The following is a 5,213-nucleotide window of genomic DNA, read 5'->3' as shown; positions in this document are numbered from 1 at the left end:
AAAAATGCAGCGGGGGCCGGAGCCGGGGGAGGGTCTGGGGGGCGCTTTGTTTTGTTGGTTAGGAGGTGACATTTGAGCTGAAACCTGGCTGGCAGAGCAGCCTGCCCCGGGGGGAGCTGGGCGGCGGCGGCTGTTCCAGGCCGAGGGAACCGAGAGAGCAGAGGCCAGTGCCTGAGCTTTGGCAGGGGTTTGGGGGAGACCCAAGCCCAAGTGGGGTTAAAAAATAGCCCAATGGGACTGCTTTCAAGGCCACCTTCTCTGGAATGGGGCACATTCCTGCCCCCCCCCTTTCCCAGGTGGGTAAACTGAGGGAAGGAGAACACCCTTTGCCCAGGTCTCACCAGAAGGCAGAAGCTGCAAGCTGGGAACGGGCCCTGCCGCTGCGTGCCAGGCCCAGGTCTCGGGAGGGGAGGTGGTGGAGAAGGCCCCCCGGGGGGTGCTAGGAAGCAGGGGGTGGGGTGCAGGGGGTGCGAAGGATGTGGGTTTCTGGGGTATGTGCAAGGATCTGGGGAGTCCAGGGATTTTAAAAGGGTGGGGGGGGGGCTAAAGAAATTTTTAAAATATAAAATAAAAACCAGGGGGCCTTGGGAGCAGGTGTAGCTCAGTGGTTGAGCACCTGCTTTCCAGGTACGAGGTTCCCAGGTTCGATCCCCGGTATCTCCTAAAAAGCAAAATAAATAAAAACTGGGGGCTGCCGGCCAAGTGCCAGCTCCTGCCTCAGCGCCCCCGCCCCCACCGCTGCCCGAGCTGTCCCTGGCACGCCCTCACGCAAGGCCAATGGCTAAAGCCATTTCCGCTCCAGCCGTTTCATTGTTAGGACAAGTCGATGAAGATGATGACGACGAAGTTTCCCTCATTATCCCCATTTTATGAGAAAACAGACTCTGGGTGACCCAGAGGCCCAGGTGGAGTTGACGCGTGGCTGGTGGCGTGTGGCTTCTTTAGCCAGGCTGCTCAGACACGGCCTCTCTGGGATGTGACATTTGAGACAAGACTGGAAGGAAGAGGACAGCTGGTGATGGGTGGGGCAGAGGAGAAGGCCGGTGCAAGGGCCCTGCGGCTGGGCTGGTCCTGTCTTGTTGGAGGGGTGGGAGAGGGAAGACGTAAAAGGAGGGAGGGGACAGGAGGAGCCAGATCCTGTAGGCCTAAGTGGGGAGTTTGGATTTTAGTCTCAGGGCAGTGGGGAGCTATGGAAGTTTCTTGAGCAGCGGAGGGGCTGGATTTGCTTCACATTTTGATGGGTTTTCAAAGATAGGGGAGGAAGAGAGGGTGCCGAGCCCAGCTGAGGGAGCGAGGCTTAGGGCGGCCCCTAATTGAGACTTCAGAGTTTTAGTGCTTTATAAACGCCTTCACTTACAGGAAGATTCTATCATCACCCAGAGGAGGAAACCCAGGCCAGTGAGTGCTTGGCCCCGAGCCCACTCTGCCCGCATCGCCCTTTCTTTCCTCTCCCAGCCCCCCAATTCTTTACCAGGGATCTGGAGGGCTCAGCCAATCCTAGTGTCCCAGCCTTTGGCTGCCAGAGCCCGAGGTGACATCAACGGGGCCCATAGCCCATGGGGGTGTCCACCTGTCCCCATTTCACAGACTGGGAATGCTCGGGGAGGTCCACACAGCAAGGCAAGGGGTGGGGGAGGTCAGAGCTCGGTCCCAGAAGAGGGCTTAAGATCCCCTCTGTCCATCTTGGATGGGGGGTTTAAATGCATTACCCAGAGGAGGCAACTCCTACGCATGCTGCGGAACCCTAGCTTAAAAGCCCCCATCCCCGGGAGCGGATATAGCTCAGTGACAGAGCACCAGCCTCCCATGTCGAGGTCCCAAGTTCAATCCCCAGTACCTCCTAAAAAAAAAAAAAAGTCCCCATCCAACATCTGGGAAAGCCTCCTATGTCCTGGGAAGTGCCTTCCTACCCCACCAGCCCTGTCCCTCGCTCTGCTCCAGGCCTGAGCACCAGGAACGCCGGGAGTCCACGTTCTGCTTTGCTCCCCTCTTCCGCAGATTTGGGGCCCCCTCGTTGCGTCCCCAGCACGGCCCTGGCCGCTCCCGCACCGCAGCAGGCAGGATTGCGCTCCCCCGTGAGTCTTCTCAGACTCAGACCATCCCACTGCACGGAGGCAGCGGCCCTCGGGAGCCTCCAGGTCTCGGCGGCGGGGGGGAGCGCCCTGGGGGTGGGGCCCCCCACGATCCCGGATGGCAGGGGACGTGCGTGCGGTCTCTCCGGGGGGCCTCAGCGCCCGCTGAGGCGGGGAACCGAGGCTCAGAGGTCACCGCCAGCCCGGGAGGGGGCGAGCCTGGCGGGGGGCCAGCGGCTCGGCCGGGGGCTGGGGGGAGGCGGGCCGGGCTCGGCGGTGTCGGAAGCCAAAGGCTCGGCCTCCCCGAGGGAGCCGCTTTCCCGGCCCGGGTCGGATCAATGGGCTGTAATTATACCGCGCCGGGCCCGGGGCGGGGAGGGAGCGGGAGCGCGGAGCGCGGAGCGGGGAGCGCGGGGCCGGAGAGCGCCCCACGTTACTTTGACTGACAGCTCGGGCAGGCGCGGCGCGGGAGCTGCTGGGAATCGTAGTCCTCCCGAGAATCCGGGCTCCCCGGCTCCTCTTCGGGGAAACTGAGGCGCTCAGCCCCTGCCCGCAGGCAGGACCGGGCCTCCCCCATCAGACCCTCTGGGGACAAAAACGGAGCCCGCGCCGGGAGCCTCCAGGCCGGGGTGCGTCTCTCGGCTCTTCCCCGCGCGTCCAGCGTGCCTCAGTTCCCCCCTGCCTCAGTCTCCCCATCTGTAAAATAGGGCAAGAGGCCCATCCTCTGCTCCGCTTCTGGGAGGTGCGTGTTGGCCAAGGGACTACTATTTCTAAGGGGGGATCCTCCAGGCCCAGAGGGCGACTGGCTTCCCCTGGTTTTTTGGGTGATGAGCGAGCCGGACCCCAACTCCCCCGGCCGGGATGGGGCGTCCACGAGGGTCCCAGCTTCTCCCAGGGAGGGGGAGCCCCGCTCGCCCTACCCGGCGGGGAGCGCCCAGCCGCCTTCCGATTGGCCCAGCCGATCCTAGTGCCTCCTGCCATTGGCCGCCGGCTCCCTGAGCCCCCATTGGCTAGCTCCCGTTGTGACGTCACGAACCCATGTGGGAGCGCCGCGGGCGGATTGGCTGGCGCGCCCAGCCAACCACCGCGGAGAAAGGAATTTCCACAGTAGCCGGGGCGGCGGGGCTGATTTAAGGTGGTCTGAGCAATCGCGCGGCCCCGCGCTCCTTCTCAACTTTTCCCTTTTTTTTTTTTTCCCTAGAAAAAAAACACACAACAAAACCACATCCACATCATAAAAACCCAGCCAGGAGCCGGGGCGAACCCCTTCTCTCCCGCGGGCGAGGAGCGATGGGCCGCGAAGCCCCTTGCCCGATTTTGCAGTCGGGGAAACTGAGTCCCAGAGAGGGAGGCAGTGGAAAGCTCTGGAAGGAGAGCCGGTTGGGGCTGGGGAGGAGCTGGACGTGACCCAGCCCTGCTGAGGCCTGGCCCTGCCTCCTGCTCGGGCCGGATGTGGCATCTCAGCCCCCCCCCCCCCGAGGCTGGGAATGCCGGCCCCTTCCTGGCCAGGGCTGGGGCGTGTGTGTGGTCTAGTGGTTTCTTCAGCGATCCACAAATCTGTGTTTACTCTCCCCGGGTGCAGGGTGCGGAAGGAGTGGGGAAAGGCCCCCTCCTCCGGGCAGCCCTCTCTGCCTCGCCAGGCTAGAGCCCCTGCCGCCCGCTCCCGGCACCCTTCTGCCCTGGAAGTCTGTGTTCAGCTCCTGCCCCCACCCACCCCGGGAGCCCCTCGCGGGCCAGGCCTGGCACTGGGTCCCCTGCTTCCCTGGGGGAAGTGCTTGTAGAATAAATATCCATTTATCTTCCAACATCGGACCTTGTGTGTTCAACGACCTTGGGGCAGGACGCGAGGCGGGGGGAGAGGTCTCCTGGCCATGGGGCCTCCCAGCTGAGCTCACCACAAACACAGTGGGGGGAGGTAGGGTAGTGGGAGGGTAGAAGATTCCAGATTCCCAGATTCGCTCCTTTCACCAGGGCCGCAGGGGAAGGGGGGGGGGTTGTGAACAGGTGGACGGGGGAGAAGCTGGGCAGAATGGCGGGGGCAGCCAAGGCTAGAAGCAGGAGCAGGGAATTTGTCCCGAGGGCAATAGGGAGCTATGGGAGCCTTTTTTAAGGGAGGGAGGGACAGGGACTGAAAGTGAAGGCCGCAGGAGCGGAGGCCGCGCAGGGGGACGACACAGGGGAGACGATGAGAGTCTGGTCCCCGGAGGGGGTGCATGGGGAGCGGGGGCTGTGGGGATGGGAAGCAGGGTGGCATGGCAGATGGGGGAGAGGGTACTAGGCGGGTGTTTGAGTCCCTGATTTGGGGGATCAGGGTGGACTAGAGGTTTGAGAGGGGGAGAATCAGGTCTGGGGGAAGAGACTGAGAGGACCCTGGACTTGCGGGATTGGGCCTCAGAGCCTGGACGTGCTCTGAGGGGGGGGGGGGGCAGCCAGAGATGGAGATTGAGGAGACGTCCAGGGGGCCCCGAGGTAGGAGAGGGGGGCGACGGCCGAGCCAGGAGAGCATCGCAGGAGCAGAGGCTGCTTCGGAAAGGGCGAGAGACGAAGGCCCGGAAGGAGCAGGGAGATTGAGAAGCTCAGGGGCTGTGGGCAAGAGAAGGTGCAGGAGGAGAGGGGAACGGAGGCGGGCAGCCGCTGGGCTGGGCTGGCGGGGGTCCGGGGTGTTTGCCACTCTTTGGAGCCGAGGTCTGGACAGGGGACATCTGCAGGGGGCGAGGCGCCTTCTGGAAGAAGTTGGGCACCCAGACCCCATGGCCCCCGGGTACCTGCACTCACCAACCCTGAGCACCGCGGAGCTGTGGCGCCCCCTGTCCCCCGGAATTCCCACTGATTCCAGCTCGAGGCTTGTCTGCTGTTTCTTCCAGTCCCTCACCTCCCCCCTACTGCCTGTTCATTTATTGGGCACTTACTGCATGCCAGGGACCACAAAGACAGGCTCCCGAAAGAGAGACAAAAATAAATAGAACCACCAGCAGATAAACATAATCAGGTAAAACAAACAGAACTGTTAAGAGCGAGGTAGGGAGTGGGCCAAGACACACTGCCATTAAAGGGCGGGACAGGTGAAGGCGCCTTACATTCGGGAAGGGCTGGGGAAGGGCCTTTCTGAGCAGCTGACATTTGAGCTGAGAGCAGAACGAT

The 5,213-nt window shown here is 62.9% G+C and overlaps 1 long non-coding RNA gene across 1 annotated transcript; it reads right to left on the bottom strand.

Moving 5' to 3' along the window:
• Nucleotides 1–847: 847 nt before the first annotated feature.
• On the bottom strand, nt 848–2,992 carry LOC139437047 (uncharacterized). The gene is made up of 2 exons (XR_011646617.1): nt 2,510–2,992; nt 848–994 (listed from the first exon to the last, which is right to left on the bottom strand). It is a non-coding gene; the product is annotated as an uncharacterized lncRNA (long non-coding RNA).
• Between the last annotated feature and the right edge of the window lie 2,221 nt (nt 2,993–5,213).

Source organism: Dasypus novemcinctus, chromosome 19 (assembly GCF_030445035.2).
Source record: "Dasypus novemcinctus isolate mDasNov1 chromosome 19, mDasNov1.1.hap2, whole genome shotgun sequence".
Lineage (NCBI taxonomy): Eukaryota > Metazoa > Chordata > Mammalia > Cingulata > Dasypodidae > Dasypus > Dasypus novemcinctus.
The sequence above is the reverse complement of the archived record's forward strand: the minus strand, read 5'-3'. Positions and strand labels throughout refer to the sequence as shown.